This window comes from Trachypithecus francoisi, unplaced genomic scaffold (assembly GCF_009764315.1).
Source record: "Trachypithecus francoisi isolate TF-2019V2 unplaced genomic scaffold, Tfra_2.0 Lachesis_group10, whole genome shotgun sequence".
NCBI lineage: Eukaryota > Metazoa > Chordata > Mammalia > Primates > Cercopithecidae > Trachypithecus > Trachypithecus francoisi.
The window spans coordinates 127,485,633-127,504,264 of record NW_022681455.1 but is presented as its reverse complement, the minus strand read 5'-3'; the positions used below and the strand labels follow the sequence as shown (position 1 = coordinate 127,504,264).

The 18,632-nt window shown below is 49.9% G+C and overlaps 1 long non-coding RNA gene across 4 annotated transcripts; it reads right to left on the bottom strand.

The window, feature by feature from the left end:
* Positions 1-302: 302 nt before the first annotated feature.
* On the bottom strand, positions 303-16,080 carry LOC117088167. Of its 4 annotated transcripts, XR_004439026.1 has the most exons (5): positions 15,691-16,080; positions 15,258-15,359; positions 10,371-10,430; positions 1,844-2,170; positions 303-1,167 (listed from the first exon to the last, which is right to left on the bottom strand). It is a non-coding gene; the product is annotated as an uncharacterized LOC117088167 (long non-coding RNA). The 4 variants fall into 4 exon arrangements; XR_004439027.1 differs by lacking the exon at positions 15,258-15,359; XR_004439029.1 differs by lacking the exons at positions 15,258-15,359; positions 15,691-16,080 and adding an exon at positions 14,991-15,246.
* Between the last annotated feature and the right edge of the window lie 2,552 nt (positions 16,081-18,632).

The window sequence follows — 18,632 nt, the reverse complement described above, 5'->3', positions numbered from 1 at the left end:
CCCTGCCTCCCCTCCCACCCTCCTACAGGCGTGGCCAGGGATCACCTCCCAGATACACGAATCCTTGATCGGGAGTTTGCTTCTGACAACTTAAACCAAGGCAAGAAACTTTTTTCTTTTTCTTTTTTTGAGACAGATTCTCATTCTATCACCCAGGCTGGAGTGCAGTGGAACAATCTTGGCTCACTGCAACCTCCACCTCCTGGGTTCAAGCAAGTCGCGTGACTCAGCCTCCCGAGTAGCTGGAACTACAGGCACGGGCCACCAAGCCTGGCTAATGTTTGTATTTTTAGTAGAGACAGGGTTTCACCATGTTGGCCAGGCTGGTCTCGAACTCTTGACCTCGTGATCCACCCCCCTCGCCCTCCCAAAGTGCTGAGATTACAGGTGTCACCCACTGCACCCAGCTGGCAAGAAATGATTGATGGTAAAAAACAGCATATTTGAAATGCTGCCATTTCAGAAAAAAAAAAAAACCCAGAACACAGGATCACATTCAGAGGCGACATGAAGTAAAGGCAGATGAGGAAATGAAGGTCTTGGTGGCTCACAGGCGATAACCACACAGCCTCCTATGGCGCGGTCCGCAGCTCTCCAATGGCAAGGACAGTCTATGGTCATGTGTCCAGGCATCAGTTCTGGTCCCACCCTACACTGGCCTGGTTCCAACTTCTGATTCCTTCAGAAGGAGGCGATGGCCTCTGCTGCCGTCTGTGAGTTGAAAGCGTGGGCAGCCCATCCACGCTGCCCCAGGGCACTGACAAGGCCCAGCATGGTGGGTGGTGAGCCTTGCCACAAGATGAGTCTGCAGTGAGTTCAAGCAAGAAAATGAGATCTTGATACGCTGTCCAAGAGTCTTCCAGGAAAGCATGCAAGTGGAAAATAGACATGACTTCATGATGAAGGCTGAATATGCCCAGGAGGACGTAGAAAGAGGAAGCTGACAAGTGTGCCTGGGGAAGAACAAAAGACAGAAAAGGGGGTGCAATTTGCTTGATATGGTTACATTAGTTCATCGAGTGATCTTTGCTATTCTGGGTTTGTCTGCTGGAGGAAGAGGGAAATCACCTATTTGATTTTGTACTCATTCATCTCCTGTTCCTGGAGAACCTCTGTTGTGTGTCAGGTGCAGCTGAGCCTCCCTGCATAGTCTCCTCTATCTTCCACCTACAGAGGAGGAAACGGAGCCTTAGAATCAGGGCCTTTCTCATTTGTAAGAAACATCTATTCATGCCCAGCTCGCCCTGGAATTTCAGTGCTACGTCCCACCATGCCACACGGTGCTGATGAGCTGGCTGGACCTTCACAGCAATGGTGGCCCTCTAAAAATAGGACCCCCCACCCCGAGGAATGGGGCGACCACAGGAAGCAGCTCAGACCACTTCCAGGGGACATTCTTCTGCCTCCAGTAAGCTGGGGATAGAAGTGGAGCCGCTGACGGATGAATGGACTGTTTGCCTGAGTCATAAATCAACAGGGACCAGCCCTGCATCCGAACAATTCTGGTCTCAACACTTCGCTCCTGAACACAGGCCGCAGAGGAAGCAAGTCTCCCAGGCTGGGGCCGGTGTCGGATCCAACGCTGCCTTTCCCTCTAGCAGCAGCTCCTGCAGGGAGGGTCTCCCCGTCCCTAGAACCAGAGCGTGAAAGTCAGCAAAGTCCCATAAATCGCAGGAAATGAACTTCTGCCTCTTTAAATTCCTGCCGCCATCCCCATCCCGCCCACAGCCACAAATAGATTTCTTTCAATATTGGCTCTGACCTCAGCCCTCCCCGCCCCCACGTCTCCTTCTCCTAGGTTCCCCCCCACCCCACCTAGCAAACCCTACAAGGCAGAACTTACCCCGCTGACCTCACCAGCGTGGTTTCTTCTGTTGTGTGTCTGTTTTTGTTTTGCTGTGACGCTGATGACTTGTGGTTTGCCTCACACTTTGTAGCGTGCGTGGCAGTCATATAAGAAAACAGCAAATTTGTCAGTGAGCCTTGTTATTTACTACAGGAACCACCGCGATGCCAGGCAGCCAGGCCGGGCCCTCCGCCCGCCACCTATCCCATGGCTGAAGGGACTGCACTGGCCGGGGATGCCGGATCAAGGCCCCAGATGAGAGGCATGGCCTCCGAGGGTGACAAATGGCGAGGTCCTCGCAGCTGCCGCTCTTCAGACACAATACTAAGGAGAGAATGCTTTTTATTTTTGTTTTTAAAATTTCTTATTTCCATTGGTTTTTGGGGAACAGGTGGTATTTGATTACCTAAGTTCTTTGGTGGTGATTTGTGAGATTTTGGCACACCCATCACCCGAGCAGTATACACGACACCCAATTTGTAGTCATTTATCTCTCATCCCCTTCCCACCCTTCCCCACCGAGTCCCCAGAGTCCACTGTATCCTTCTCAAGCCTTTGCATGGGAGGATGCTTTTAACTGGTAAAAGGCAAAAGTAGAAGTAACAGCCTGAGGCCTCTCCATGGTCAATGCCTCCCAAGATCGCGAGGGCACCCCTTCTCCCGCCTCCCCTGCCACCTCCACCTAGGCCACATGGGCCACGCCGGCCCCAGTGCTCCTGTGCCATGGGCAGGACACAGCTATGCCTCAAAACCCTATGCCCAAGGTGCCTTTTCCCAGGCTTCCTTCCAGCTCACCCGTCACTTTTCTCTGCACTTGGCCCAGACGTCGTCTTTGAAGTCCGGCCTCCCCTGGACCTCGGCTTCTAAAATTGCCAAGCACCCGCACGCCAACACGCCTCTTTTGCCTGGCTCTCCTCTGTACCTTCGTCCCCCCCTGCGTTACTGATCTCTGTAACTTACTGGCTCCTTCCCCTTCAAGGGTATGAGATGCGCAACAATGGCTTTGTATCTTTGAGAAGCTCCAATGTATTTGCTGTTTATTATGGGCTGGGTTGCATTCCCCCCAAAGTCACATGTCAAAGCCCAACCCTCAGGATGTCATAATGTGACTGTTTGGAGATAGGGGCATTTATAGAGGTAATTAAAGTAGAATGAGGTCACCAGCGTGGGAACTAATCCAGTAGGACTGGTGTCCCCATAATTAGAGGAGATGAGGACACAGACACGCACGGAGGGCGACCTTGTGAGGACACAGAGAGAAGATGGCTCCTACAAGCCAAAAAGAGAGGCCTTGAAAGAACCAGTCCTGCTGGCACCTTGATCTCAGACTTCCAGCTTCCAGAACTGTGAGAAAATAAATCTCTGTCATTTAAGCCACCCAGTCTGTGGTACTTTGTGATGGCAGCCCAAGCTAATGAATCCAATGTTCAATAAATACTTACCAGATGAATAAATGAATGAATGAGCCAGGTGTGGTGGTTCACACTTGTAATCCCAGCACTCTGAGAGGCTGAGGTGGGCGGATTACCTGAGGTCAGGAGTTTGAGACCAGCCTGGCCACTTGGCGAAACCCCACCTCTACTAAAAATACAAAAATCAGCTGGATGTGGTGGCAAGTGCCTGTAATCCCAGCTACTCAGGAGGCTGAGGCAGGAGAATTGCTTGAACCTGGGAGGCAGAGGTTGCAGTGAGCTGAGATTGTGTCTCTGCACTCCAGCCTGGGCAATGGAGTGAGACTCTGTCGAGAGAGAGAGAGAGAGAGAGAGAGAGAGAGAGAGAAGGAGAAAGAAGAAAGAAAGAAAGATTGAAAGAAAGAAGAAAGAGAGAGAAAGGAAGGAAGGAAAGAAGGAAAGAAGAAGGAAGGAAGGAAAGAAGGAAGGAAGGGAGGAAAGAAGGAAGGAAGGGAAGAAAGAAGGAAGGAAGGAAAGAAGAAATGGAAGGAAGGAAGGAAGGAAGGAAGAACTTACCAGACACTTCACAAGTGGGGAACCGTTCCTGGCTGAGGCTTGGTGGATTTGGGAGGATATTAGTAATGGAGATGTTTTGTTCCTAAGGCTCTAAGACTGTTTTGCTTCTTCATTCTTTGGACACAATTCTGTGGCCATTCTACTCATTTTTTCAAGGATAAATGATCTCAGTGGTGAAATATTGTCATGGGTGAGCAGTGACTATCTGGGGCCAGCGGCTCAGGGTAAAGACAATTGCAGATAAAGAAAGGCAGATTTAGGCCAGGCATGGTGGCTTATGCCTGTAATCCCAGCACTTTGGGAGGCCGAGGCAGGCAGATCATGAGATGGTCAAGAGAAAAGGCCATCCTGGCCAACATGGTGAAACCCCATCTCTACTAAAAATACAAAAATTAGCTGGATGTGGTGGCAGGCGCCTGTATTCCCAGCTACTTGGGAGGCTGAGGCGAAACTTCTTCTCAAAAAAAAAAAAAAAAGAAAGAAAGAAAAGCAAATTTATTAAAGTAGGAAAATACATGGCAAGGAGACAACAGGCAGGCCAGCAAGAGAGGAGCTGACGGCAAGGAGACAAAGGCTTGCTGGGGACTTTATAGGGTGGTTCTTGTGCTGTGTGGCGGACAGAGTGATGTGCAGTACTGATAACAACAAGGTTGTGGTTCGCTAGCTTGCATTTTTCTATGAGCCAAGGGTCTAATGATAGCTGGACACAGGAAGATTGTGAGTTACTTGTGCAGGATGACTATGTGTTCTGGACCATGAAGACAGGCAGACTTGGAGCTTATCGATCTTCTCTTTTTGCTTTCCCTGGGTCCTGCCAGCCTGACTCCCCCTCCCTAATTAGGACTCCACAAACCTCAACCAGACATCAAGTATTTTCTGAGCACCTGTGCAGGGCTGTGGGTGACAGTCGATAATGAGGCTCATCTTCCTCACCGTCACGTCTTTCTAACCGTTTGGCCTTCTTCTGGTGGTGGCTGCAACCTCGTCAATGGCCAGCATGGAACTAACCCATTGGGTTATGTTTTCATTCCTGTTTTTCTTTACTTTTCTTAAGCAGGAAGTGCAACTGGATCGGGGAGCCTCTCAGGGGCTCTAACTTTTAAATTCATCTCTGCGATTCTTCAAATTGTAGGTCATTAAACCATGAAGCCAACAGACACCTGGCTGCTTACTGGACTCAGGGCAGTGGGAGGCTTCACTGAAAATGCCAGTTCAGGACCCCTCCTCTCCTGGAGCCAGAATTCTGGAGTGGGGCCGGGAGACCAGAAAGGAACAAATTAAACCAGCACTCACTGCTAAAAACAAGCGTAACAAGCAGTAGTGCAATTAGATCAAAACACACAAATCAAAGATGGCTCAAGGGCTTTCCCGTGTTGAGAAGGGCTGGACCCCGTTGTTTGTGAGAACTCAGGTTTGAAACGTCTGTGCTGAAGGAGGCTCTGGACACTAGGAGAGGTGAGGCGACCCTCAGTCCAGGCAGAGACAGGGAAAATGAAACAAAGGTGTTTACTAAAACATACAAATGAGTCTGCAGTTTCCATGGCTTTGTCTGCCTGAGAGGTTCCCCAATGCTATGGCCTCCTAATATGCTCATTCTTCTCAATTTAGCCATTCAGGGGTCCTTCCATCCATCTGTCGCAGGGCTGCTCTCCGGGGAGCACCCTCCTTCACAGCACATTGAGACCTGCATGTCCAAAAGCCAGGAGTGAACCACTGCTCACTGCACACAAGCGCTTTGCCGTGAAGCTGTGACTCACAGTGCTTAGAGCGAAGTGAGGATGGAGAACAAACACGCGCACCACTGTTTTAGGAAACTTTAGGCCTGAAACAGGTCCCTGAAACAACAGAAAAACTGTGGGTTTCCTTCTCCTCTCCCCACCACCCCCCGCATGCGGCAGACACACAGGCATGCGTCTGTTTACTTGCATGAATGCATGTCTGTATCTTGACCAAAAGTTAAGTCATATCTGAAGTCTTAGCCCAAGTTTTCCACAGGGCCATGGGCACTTGGGGACAAATTTAGCCTCTAGTAAAAGAGCAAAGTCTTCTGAGGCCAAACATTAAGCCACCATTTACCCAAGGACTGTATGGAGCTGGAAGTGAATACCACATTGTTTCAGACTACGGTCTCATGTCTTTGGTGTGAAGTTTCCTGGTTTCAGCTACCTCTAATGATATCCTTCCAGATGGAAGGCTAAGCCAACTTGATTTGGACCACATGTCACAGACGCTGGTATGTGGCATGGTTTGGGAAGGCTCAATCTGCCCATTGATTGAGAGTGTTTTTAGGGACTCATATCACACAGGCTCTGCTAACCATTCTCCACCCACCTCCTCCTGCCGCCGTAGGGAGGCTGCAGCCAGTAATTACAGGCTCAGCCACGGCTGACTCTCACCCAGATGTTTACAGTCGCAGGGACGCCGGATCCCAAATCCAGAGTAGTCACTGCAGACAGCAGAAGTAAGGAAGGCTCCAGCCTGATTTCCTAGGCTTCTGGATCCATGCTCATTGATAGGGCTTTTGTTCCCTCGTGGGGCAGACAGTCCAACAACTAGAGAAAACACTGTGGGGTTTTAGCTTCCTCCTGCCTTCCAGGCATGAAATGACCCATTTCATGGGAGGATTTTAGGGCACTGTCCAGTAGGATCATGGTGGTGGGTGTCGTTTAAGGCTTCAGGGTATAAGGGGCCATCTGAGGTAAGGAGAACTCTAGAGCTGGACCTCAGGGTGGGCTGGGGTTAGGGCTGGTCAGGTCCCTCCAGGATGGCAGGGCTTTAATCTCCCTGAGAAAACCAAAGTTGGAAACAAAGCCTAGTCCCTGAAAACAAGGGGGAGAAGGTGGCATCTGGGTTGATGCCACCCTTGAATTTCCATTTGTAATACAACTTTTGTTTTGTATCCATTAAGTCAACTGCCACGGTTTGAATGTTGTCCTCTCCCAAACTCATGTTGAAACTTAGTCCCCATGGTGACAGTAAGAGGATAGGAAATCTGCCTCTGTTATCGGAGAGGTGGAAGCTTTGGGATGTGATTAGGATTAGATGAGGTTGTAAGGGTGGGAACGAGCAGCTTTCCAGGGGGAGAAAGGGAGGGCTTGACTTGCAGGCTCAGCCCCCTTGCTCTGAGATGCCTGCACCCCCATGGGACCTTGCAGAGTCTCCACCAGCAGGAAGGCCCTCACCAGATGCCGCCCATTCTGGAGACTTCCCAGTCTCCGGAACTATAAGAAATAAATTCCTGAACTCCCATGGGACCTTGCAGAGAGTCCCCACCAGCAGGAAGGCCCTCACCAGATGCCGCCCCTTCTGGAGACTTCCCAGTCTCCGGAACTATAAGAAATAAATTCCTTTCCATTGTAAATTACCCTGTCTCAGGTGTTCAGTTATAGCAACAGAAAACAGACCAAGACATCAATTTAATACACAAATTTCAGTTTACCTGATCGTTTAAAAGTGTACAGAATCCCTTTCCATGGTGTTTCTCACTATTCCTTTTTATACTTTTAAGTAATTTTTGCTTCTTACAAAAATGGTAAAGCATGTTATTTGGGTAATTGGTGATGGGTACTTTGTCATTTTTTTCTCCCTGGGTACACACATTATTATTTTTTTATCCTGAATTTCTAGAAGTGCAATAGGACTGTCATATTATCTGTTGAGTCTGGGGCCACGTGTGATGTTGCCGTGTGTGGCCTTGAGCCTCTCCCAGCCTCCAGCCCATGGTAAAATGCAATTATTACTCAAGGAAGGAAGAAATACATATCCAAGTGAAGGAACAGCCTCAGGTTTGGGTTTCCACGTGTGTGGGCTCTGAGTCAGGCCAAGGGGAGTCAGTCACTTCCACTCCCTCACTTACCAACTGTGTGACCTTGAGGACCGTGGTCTACCTCTCAGCGTCCCTCGGGTGTCCACAGGACATTCACTGAGCCTGCTGGGCTGTTGTGAGAACTGCCCTGTGCAGGGCTCTGCACAGAACTGGGCACAGCAACCGCAACCCCATCCCACTCCATGTGCTACGTGGCTGTGCCCGGGTCTCTCTGCCCCAAACAAGGATATGGGTCACAGCCTGTGGATTCCCTATCTGCTCACTGCACACTCCCCCACACACCCAACCTTAATAAATTTTGCTGAATTAATAAGCAAGGTCGTCAAGTTCTCTCCTCTTCCCTGCCTCCCTTATCTGTAAGGAGGAAACACTGACCAGCTTTGGTGCTGCCCCTGTTCTCAGGCCAGGGAGCAGTGGCTGCTGTCTCACCAGCAATCTCTAATGGATACAGAGAAAAGAGTTACTGATTGACTTTTTTTTTCCTGCCTTGCAATCTCACTAAAGCATTTCCTTTCCCTACCCCCATGCAGGAAGGCGAGAGCAGCATTATTCACTTTCCAAAGTCTGAGCTCTCCTCACACCCACAGGACTGGGGCCTGCAGCCAGTTGGGTGGGGAGGGGGGTAAGGGGGGGTGAGGGGTGGGGGAGGGTTTAACACTTGCAGTGCCCCGGGGGTGGGTGACCTGCGCTCTCTCTCTCCCACGGAACCATGGAGGCCTGCAAGACGGCGGAACTGCAGAGGGGCAGGACACACACAGACGCTGGGAGACGCAGGAAGAGAGTTACCAGATAAAATAGGAATGCCTTTTTAGTATAAGCATATCCAATGCAACATTTGAATTTCAGATAAACAACAAATAATTGTAATATCTATGTCTCATGCAGTATTTGAACTTCGGGTAAAAATGAATAGCTTTTAGTATAAGTAGGTCTCTTGTAATATTTGAATTTCAGATAAAAAAAGAACTATTTTCGCATAGAATAGGTCCTGCAGAAGTAAAACAACTTTTTCATTGTTATTACGGGTTGAATAGCATCCACCAAGAAGTTCATGCCCACCCGGAACTTTAGAAGGTGACTCTATTTGGAAATAGGTTCTTTGTAGAGGTAATTAGTTAAGACGAGGTCATATTGAAGTAGGGTGGGCCCTAAGTCCAGTGACTGATGTCCTCATACGAATGACATGAAGACAGAGGAGAGACGCGCAGGGAAGAGCCCGCATGAGGGCAGAAGCAGAGGCTGGAGCAATGCGGCCACCAGCCAAGGGACGCCTGGAAGCCCCAGGAGCAGGAGGAGGCCAAAAGGGTCCTGGATCCTCCCGAGGAAGCCCAGCCCTGACACCTTGACGTTGGTCTTTTGGCCTCTAGACTGTGATAATAAATTTCTGTTGTTTTAAGCGCCCCAGATTGAGGTGATTTGTTACAGCAGCCACAGGACATGAATACAATTGCTTATGTAAAATGCACATTTAATTGGGCATCGTGTATTTTTATTTATGCCTCTGGCAGCTCTGCTGGAGAATGGCTCCCAGGGAGGAGCTAAATGGCTGGCTGGCCTCCCACGGCTTCCCGCTGCTCTTCCTAGAGTTTGGGTAGGACATTCCTGCGGCTCTTAGCAGGCTCTGGCCGCCCCTCCACGCACCTGTGTCGTCAACAGCTCCTCACGACGGGAGATGTGACTCTGCACCACCGTGGCCTCCACAGTGAGACCCTGGTGGAAGGAGCACCAGACCCCCTCCCCCAAATATTTCTGATGGCTTGAGACCCCCTGAGGCCCTTACCATACTCTGGAGGATGTTAAGGATCTCAGCCCAACCCCCTAAAAGGGTAAAGGACCAAAATTAAATCTCTTGAAAACCCTGATGCATGGGGCTGGGCAGGAGAGAGTTGCAACTGGATTGAGGAGAAACTGATAATAAAGAGAATTTCTCGTACATTCAAATGTCATGGGCTGAATTCGTTCCCGCTGCAGCTATTACAGCATGTGCCAGAGTGATTCGTGCCTCCTGGTAGAACATTTTCCATTTTCTCCTTCCAGGAGTGAAATGTGAACCTCCTCTTCCCTGTCCCGGGAACGGTGGCGGCCCTGCCTCCTGGTCGCCCAGAAATCCTCAGGCGCTTCCCAGGCACTGACACAGAGGCCCGGGTGCTGCTCCCCCAGCTTCCTGCGCTGTCGGGATGCAAGAGGAGGCCCGCGCTGAGCTCACCAAGCAGCTGAATAAATGCGCACGTCTGCAGGGAAATGCTTCCTCACATCTAATTGCCTGGTGATTAGGAGACCACCCACCGTCTGAATTGCCCTCGATTTGTGAAGAGCCCTGGCAGCTCTCCTGCGAGATTCAGCGTTCAAAAGGAGGAGGTAATCATCTGGAATTAAACTCCTGGGTTCCTCATCGGCCCTAGACTCACGCGAGGGCCTGGCAGGCTGCGCAGTTATTTACCCGGTTCACCCCCAAACCACGCACAGTTCACACCAAGCCAGCAGAGCTACTGCCATGCCCCAGCGCCAACAGCGCCTGCGTCCTACCCGGAAATCTCACCGTCTTTCCTACAGCAAAGCAACCATTGGTGCCCAAACATAAAGGGGCAAAGAGGTCCCCGGCAGCCTTGCCTGCGACAGCTCCAAACTGGCAGAAGCCTGCAGAAATGAGCGCTACTCAGAAATGGTCAAACAATTGCACCTCCCAACCACACACCACAGTTTCTGAAGGAGGGGCCCACTACATGCTTACCGGAAAGAGGCTGATGGCATTTTCGAAAGTGAGCAGCAGATTAATACACTCCAAACGTTTCTGCAAATGAAAAAAATCGCAGAACTGAATATGTGTTTAGCACACATGCACACACACACACACCCTGACTTGACAGCCAGGTAGAGAACCACGCTGGCTCTGACGTCTGCCTGTTTCAAAGTCCTCCTCCCCAACTCACTATTTCTGCTCACTTTTTGGTGTGTGATTTTTAAAAATTATTCTGTGCATGCTTTCACGTCTGTGAAATGGGCGCAGTGGCAGTATCTCCCTACAGGTTGGGTCTGAGAACTAAGAGAGACGGCACCCACAGTGCTCAGCCCAGCGCCTGGCTCTAGTGAGCTGCGCTGGAGACCCCGGCTCCAGAAGTACCTTTGTCTATACTATTTTAAATTAGTTACAAGGTGGAAGTTTCATCTGATAATTTTTAAAACTGACTGATGTCCATCAACACTTTTTTCCAAAGCTCATTGAACAGCAGAAATCCGCACTATAACTCCTTTTTCAGTGGCCATGAGAATAACTAGGTATGTCTAGAATCTGGGGTCCCATGAGCTCCGAGACTTGGGCAATTCCTTCTTCCTTTGCTCAAGGGACAGAGGGGATGTCCCCACCATGGTATTTCATCTTGGGACCTCAACCAGGTCTCTGAGTCCTTTTGGCATCCTTGACGATGGTGCCCCCACTGCCAGTTCCCACAGATCATCTCCTGTTGATATGATATGTGGACAACACCAGGTGGAGAGGTACCATTCGCAGTCGTAAGTCTGTGCTTCTTGGATGTATCACCCTATTTCTAATCTGGGATCAATGGGGCTTTCATGATCTCAGTGTCAGGAACATAAACAGCTCCCTAGGACTGGATGTGTTGCAGGTGCCCCGTCACCCTGCACAGCAGCAGAGTCAGACAGAGGGAGGTTCATCACAGCCACACCTGCCTGGCTCCGACAGCCCCTCCTCCATCAAAGCTCCAAGCATCCCATCACCGCCTTCTCACATGTCACCTGTGAGAATTGGTAGGGTCCCCTCTTTATTTTAGCCTCCTAACACCTTCGCAGATGGAGAGAGTCCCACAGACTAGGGATTTCCTGACATCACTCAGCCCCAAACAGCTGAAGAGCTGGGCTTTGAACCCAGATCCTGAAATCCACATTCCATCATCTTCTATATCAGAAATGATACATCATCTGAAAAATATGTGTGGAGGGCCGCTTCAAGCACTGAGCTGGCTGCTAAAAACTGTCAAAGATGTATCCTGAACTTGAACCTGCTTTGGAAGAAAGTTCAGATTCATTAATGTTTAATAAAAATCTACTGTTTTCCCCATTTGCTAATCTAATCTCTGGAGGAAGTTGAGAAGGGCATCTCCGAAGGTGCCTGACTCCTCTTTGGACCTAATTGAGAGAATGTGGCTTCCTGCAGAGCCCCGAGGTGACAGTCCCTCCCCCACAGCACAGGGCACTTCCAGCTCCATCCTCCCGCTGCAGCCAGCGCCATTTTAGCGAGCTTTGAAGGCTAAGTCTCCCTAAATCACCCTCCTTTCCCATCTTTAAAAAAAAGCGAGGGAGGGTGCCTGCAGAAATGGGTGCAGCTGGAAGCCATCGTTCTCAGCAAACTATCACAAGAACAGAAAACCAAACACCGCATGTTCTCACTCATAGGTGGGAATTGAACAGTGAGATCACTTGGACACGGGAAGGGGAACATCACACACCAGGGCCTATTGTGGGGAGCGGGGAGGCGGGAGGGATGGCATTGGGAGTTATACCTGATATAAATCATGAATTGATGGGTGCTGATGAGTTGATGGGTGCAGCACACCAACATGGCACATGTATACATATGTAACAAACCTGCAGGTTGTGCACATGTACCCTAGAACTTAAAGTATAATAATAATAACAATAATAATAATATTAAAAAGAAGTAGTAATTCCTAGGACACAGAATCGGCATTCTGGGTAGGGGAGGCAACCCCTCTGTGGTTTTCCTTGAATAGGCACTGCCGTTGGTATTTAAAGTTGTCAAAATGCTTCATCCTTTCCCTTTGATGTAATGCAGACCCCAAGATGCCAAGATGCTGAGAGTCCTCAGGCTGGGACGGAATATTTACTTCGTTCATTATGAGATAGAGTTGACTCCAAGCGGATGGTCAGTCCCTAAAATGCCCGTGGGTTTTGCAGGCTCTTTTTCTTTCTCCTCTAATCATTCCTTAAGTTCACACAACTGGATTTCTTCAGCCTTCCCAAGCAGCCTTTTTTGTACGAGCTCAGCAGGTGCTTCCAGTCCCTAGGACAGCTGTGCCTGCCCCAGAGCTGTGGGCACACTCCTTGTCCCTGTCTGCTGGGCAGCTGGCCTTCTCTTCACCGGAGCTGAGACCTGCAGCAGGGGGTGCCTGGAGAAACAAGAGGCTTTGGAAGCGTCAGGTGACAGGGCCTGGCTGTGGTTTACATTTTTCACCTTAATTTTAACAAGTATTTCAACCCCCTGGAAAATTGCTTCTCTACAATAATAAACAGAACCTGCAGTGAGTCTGCAGCAGGCTCCCAAGCCTGGGCAGGGCTGGGGATCATTCCCAGTAAGCTCTGGGAGACCTAACAGTAGTCAGGAACGCACACAGGCAATGGGGAGGGCTCAGAGGGGCTGCTTCAACCCAATTGGCCCTAATTTAACAGAGGTGCAGTGGGGTTGGTGTGGCAACCTAAGGTTTTGAGTTACCCATAAGCAAGTCAAATAGCATATAAATAATAGAGGTAGCGTGTTACAGGGGTAAAGGGGGCCAGTGTCTGCCTGCCCGTCTGGTCTGTTATTCATCAAGTCAATGTGGTGCCTTCTGTGGCTTGTTCATCTCTGTTCACAGCTCCAAAGTTAGCCAAGGGCCTATTGACAAGACTTGGAAAAAGATGCTGAGATCCTGGTCCTGAGAAACAGGGCGTTACCATGGAGACACCATTCATTCATGAGCATTCGTCAAGCACTTACTATGTGCTAAGAGCTCTTCTAGGCAAAGGGGGTCTGGAGTGAATGGAAACTCAATGAAATATGCCCCTTCGAGCCTCGCCTTTCAAAATGTGATCCATGACTAGCGCCATCTGCATCCTCAGAAGTCTCTAGAAAGGCTGTATCAGGTGCCACTCCAGACTGCAGAGCTGGAGCTAGATTTTAACAAGATCCCTCAGGCCATTTGAGTGGGCCGTAAGGTTTGAGAAGCATTGCACTAGGCACGAAGAGAAGCTCTAGGAAGGAAGATCTGAGCAGCCCCAGTGGAGCAGAGGTACTCTCCGGTGGTGTGCGGGGCAGCCAGGGTGCAGGGTGGGCTCAGCAGTGGCCGGGGCATGGGAGAGCCTGGCTGGTTAGTGCCAATAACCGTGATGCAGGACAGCCTAGAGACACATGTCTTTCCCCCTGTGACATAAACAAGGTAATGGCCGCCAAATGATGTCCACGTTCTAATCCTTGGAACCTGTCAATGTGACCTTACCTGGCAAGGGGACTTTGCAGACAGGATTAAGGACCTTGTGATGTGAAGCTTATCCTAGATTATACTCACCGGGGTCTCCTGTGAGAGGGATGCAGGAAGGTCAGACAGGAGAAGGTGAGGGGGTGACACGAGCAGAGATTGGAGTGGCGTGGCCACAAGCCAGGGGGCGTGGGCAGCCTCTGGAGGCTGGAGGGACAAAGGTGAGTCCTCCCCCAGAGCCTGCAGAAGGAACCAGCACTGTGGACATCTTGACTTGAACCCCATAAGTCTCAGTTTGAACTTCTAACTTCCATCACTATGAGAAAATACATTTGTGTTGGTTTTAAGCCCCTGACTTTGTGACAATTTGTTACAGTGGCAACAGGAAACAGGTACTCTCAACAGAGATTTTCAGGTGATGCCCATATAGGATTAGTCTCTGCTTAGGGAAGGGTCCAGCATCCACCTCTCTTCACTTCTTAAACTGGTCCTGAGATCAGCCAGACTCAGGGACCACAGACCCAGGCTGCTCACATCCCCATTTTTGAGGGGCACAGAAAGTTCTGGAAGGAATATCTCAAGTGGTGTATGTGAGAAATAAAAGCATTAAATAATGAAGCCTCCAGGTTCTGTCTTATGCCTCCTCAGGGCTCACAAAGCTCCTAGTGCTGGGTTCTGCATACAGTTGGCACTTAATAGAGCATCTGCTGACTGAGGTCACATAAGCATCCAAGCTGAGCCCTCTATCCCCTCCAGCCCTCAGAGCTGAGGGCTCTGATCCATGGAGCCTTCTGTCCAAGAAACAGTCTCCCCCCATCCCCTGTTCGCTCTACATATGCTGGTTTACTAAGGTTCTACTCCAAGTCTTCTCACGCTCCTCCTTCCCTGGGAATCTTGTCCTAAATCACCACATTCATCACCGCCTCTCTCCCCAGTCTGCTGCTCTCTCCTGAGTCCCAACCAGCTTGAGGTCCCTGCCTGGACTCCCAGCACCATCTCACCTCTCCTTCTCACCCATCTCCTGCCTGGTAGTCCCCAAGAATCATTTCCAACTCATCCTTCTTTCCACCTTCCATCCAGTCAGCACAGGGACCTGTCAATCACACTTCCCACATGTCTCTTGGATCCCGGCAGCACCTTACCTCCACCGCCCTGCTCCTGCACTCCCTGCCTGGATGCTGGTAGCCGCTCCCAACTGGTCCCCCTGCAAGCTGTGATGTCCTCCAACCCACACCTGATCACAGCCAGCTCCTCCTTAAATGACTCTCCATTGCCCTCAAGAGAAAGCGCAAATATCCCCCGAGCTCAGCACCTGCTTTCCTCTCCAGCCTTCCTCGCCCACAGCCCCCTCCCCACGGAGCCCCCTCAGCTCCTAGGAATCCACTCAGAGATGTTTAATGCAGGGATACCTGTTTATGCTATAGGAGGTTTTGTTCTTGTTCTTATCTTCCTTCAAATTGTTATTCTCATTTACAAATGCCAAGTGTCTCCACCCAGTAAGAAGTAAACTACTGCAAAATAACCGTAAGCCATCAGGTACATACAATGTAGCAGGAATCATGCCCACTAATTTACATAAAATGCCTCATTTTAGGCTGAACACTCCAAGCTTCTTTCAGTTCCTAGGCAGGCTATATTTTCTTTCTCCTTGGGGATTTTGATCTGTAGTAATCGCCGGCTAAAACCTCCTCCCCAGCCCCACCTCTGCCAGGCCGACATCTACCTGTCCTCTGGATCTGGAATCCATGGTCTCGTCCTTGAGGACAAGGAGGAGTTCCTGAAATTCGCTCTCTTGGCACCCTGTATTTGCCCCTCGATTTTCCCCAAGAGGAGGACACGTACCTGTTCTCTCACCAGTGGGAAAGTGTGGTGAGAACCCGTTCTTCCTGCCCATCTCTCCTCTCTCCACCTCAAACTCTCTCTCCCCCAAGTAAAAAGGAGGAGGAGTCATACAGCTATTTCGGTTTTTTTTTTTTTTTTTTGAGACGGAGTCTTGCCCTGTTGCCCAGGCTGGAGTGCGGTGTCGCGACCTTGGCTCACCGCAGCCTCTCATGCAGCTATTTTGAGCAGTGACATCTGACGCAAGTGCACAATCACTTGACTCTGTCCTAGAGGCAAGCTCTGTTCTCTGCCTCTTTTTGGAGCAGCTCCCATCTTCACTCCTAGATGTTCAGCACCTCAGCCTGCACCTGGACAGGTAAGCTATATCTATCCTTCCTGATGAGGGTCCAGTTACCTTCAGTTCTGGCAGAGACAGGGAGAAGACAAGGGAACCACGGGCTATCCCAGAGCGCTGTCTTTCCCAGAGACCTTACGTTGGATGTGTCAATAACCCCACTCAAGAATGAGGTTTCCATCCTCATCTTGAGATATACATATTTTTAAAATTTGCTTATTTATTGACTTATTTGCCAACCGTGAGAAACTAAACAGGAGGAGGGGGAACTTCGGCACCCTCAGTCTTTGTTAAAGCTTGGATGATTATCTCCCTTTTTTACTAGACTTAAACTTTCATCAACACAGGATAACAGTCTCGCTCACCCCTGTGTCTTCAGCAGGTAGCACAGGCCTGGAATCAAGTAGGTTAACAGGCTTCGCTGAATGCGTTGATCCAGGGTCCCGATCAATACAAGCAAACAACTTCTCAGAGGGCAGATGACTCCAGAAGTCAGCAGCCACCAGGCTGGATCTGAACCTGTGACCTACTGGAATATTCCACTACCTACATCCACCCACCTCCCCTGCCAGCAAAAACCAATTTGTAAAATTACCCAACAGGCCAGGCAGACAAGCATAGGGATTGTTGGCAGGCGCTTTTGTGCCAACATGGCATGAAATACCTGTTTCTCGAGGACCCGGGAAGGCCGTCTCCGTGCTGTGGGCTGCATCTTCCTGCTCCCTTGAAGGTTTCTAAACAACCCACTGGCCCAAGGCCAGGAAAAGTAAATGCATTTCTTCTCAGCTATGTGTAAAAGAGGTTTAGGGTTTGGGATCTTTGGATGCCACAGGCTCCGCCTCGTTTCTTTTCTTAAGTAGCCTTGGCTGCCTCATTATTAAATGGGAGAGGATAGGACAGTGGTGCCCATGTTGTGGGCTGCATGGAGGCTGAGTGGGCATAGTGAGAATTTGGACATGAAATGTTGGGCACATGCTGCTGTCCATCATCTGTTTACACTCATCATCTTCACTACCACTTAGCTCCCCCCAGCACACACACACCCCTACCTACAAGCCCTGTTGTAATCCCTGCTTTCAGATGAGGAAACTGAGGCTCAGAGAAAGGAATGAACTTGCCCAGGGTGGCACAGCTTTTCAGCAGATGGAACAGCGCCTTAGCCCTCCAGGCAGTCTGATGTTACACCCAGGACCTTAATCTCTGCCTTGGTCCCGCATGTTGGGGCTGAGGGTGCTGTGCTGAGACTACAGAGCCCCAGGTTCAAGTTCCAGCCTTAGGCAGCCTTGAGCAACTCACCTTACCCACCACCCCATGCCTCAGTTTCCTTGTGCACAAAATTGGGAGCTCTTTTAGGCAATGTGAAGAATTCTCCCAGCTCTAACAAGACCCAAGCCCAAAGAGGGCTGCAGATATTATGGCCTTTGTTTTCCAGGTTCGAATGTGCCCCCCAGATCTCCATGTCGTGCAATTTATCAGACAAACCAAGTCACGTCTTCTTATTGGCCCCATGCACCCGTGGGATCAGCAGATGTAACATTCTGACATCACACTTAGAAAACTTCCCCCATCTGGATTTCTGCAACCCACAGGAGTCGTTTGCCAAACATTTTACAAAACATGGGCCCACTGTACTCTGACTTGTTGTGGAGCCAATACAACACACCTTTTCCCCAAGCACATGACTCTGGCCCATGCATGCTGTCTGGCTGGGGAGAGAGATGCAAGACTGCTCATGTCAGGGGCAGAGGGTGGCAGCAAATGTGCAAGGTCACATATTGCTAAAAATGTAGGCCCTCTTGGGCCCATCCTTCCACACCCAACTCAAGGACCATATTCAACCTTCATCTTTGGAGGGATGCCCAGGGACAGATGTGTCCAGGGGACCCCCAGCACACAGAGTGACCTTTCAGGGCTTACCCTTCAAAGATGCCATGTCATTTCCCTGTGCCCTGACCTCCACGCTGAGTTCTCGCTTTCCTTACTGGCCTTGGCATTGCATGGGTATAAGTGATTGTATATAAGATAGGTATAGGATTTGTTTTCTGATCATCCGTGGGTTTTATATTTCTGCCAAAAGTTATAAGTGAGCAATCTTATATATAATCTGCCAGCTCAAATGGACACAATGTAGGCACAGGCATCTTTGTGTTGAGAGGCATGATGGGGCCATCCCTGGGGTCTGCAGGGAAGCAGGCAGCAATTGATGAGTGGCATTCGTCCTGGGACGAAGGAAGGCAAGAAGCAGCCAGTATTTCCTGTTCTTGGTACAATGTTACCCTGCCGCAAAGGTGGACAATCCCACGTTTAAACCTGAAACTGACTGTTTCCGGCCCCCAGCCACTCCCACATCCCCAAACCAGGGCGGTGACTTAAAGCAGTCAGTGACCTGCCAGAATCACTCGAGCTCTTGCTGAAATGCAGGTTCTGAATCAGGGCCTCCATGGCAGGGCCTGAGACTCTGCATTTATAACTGGCTCCCGGGCGATGTCTGAGGACCATGCCTTGGGTAGTGAGGACCTAGAGTGAGTGAATGAAGAGAACTTACACAAGAGCCCAGCACATTCTTTTATTTATTTTTTTACTTTTTTTTGAGACGGAGTCTCACTCT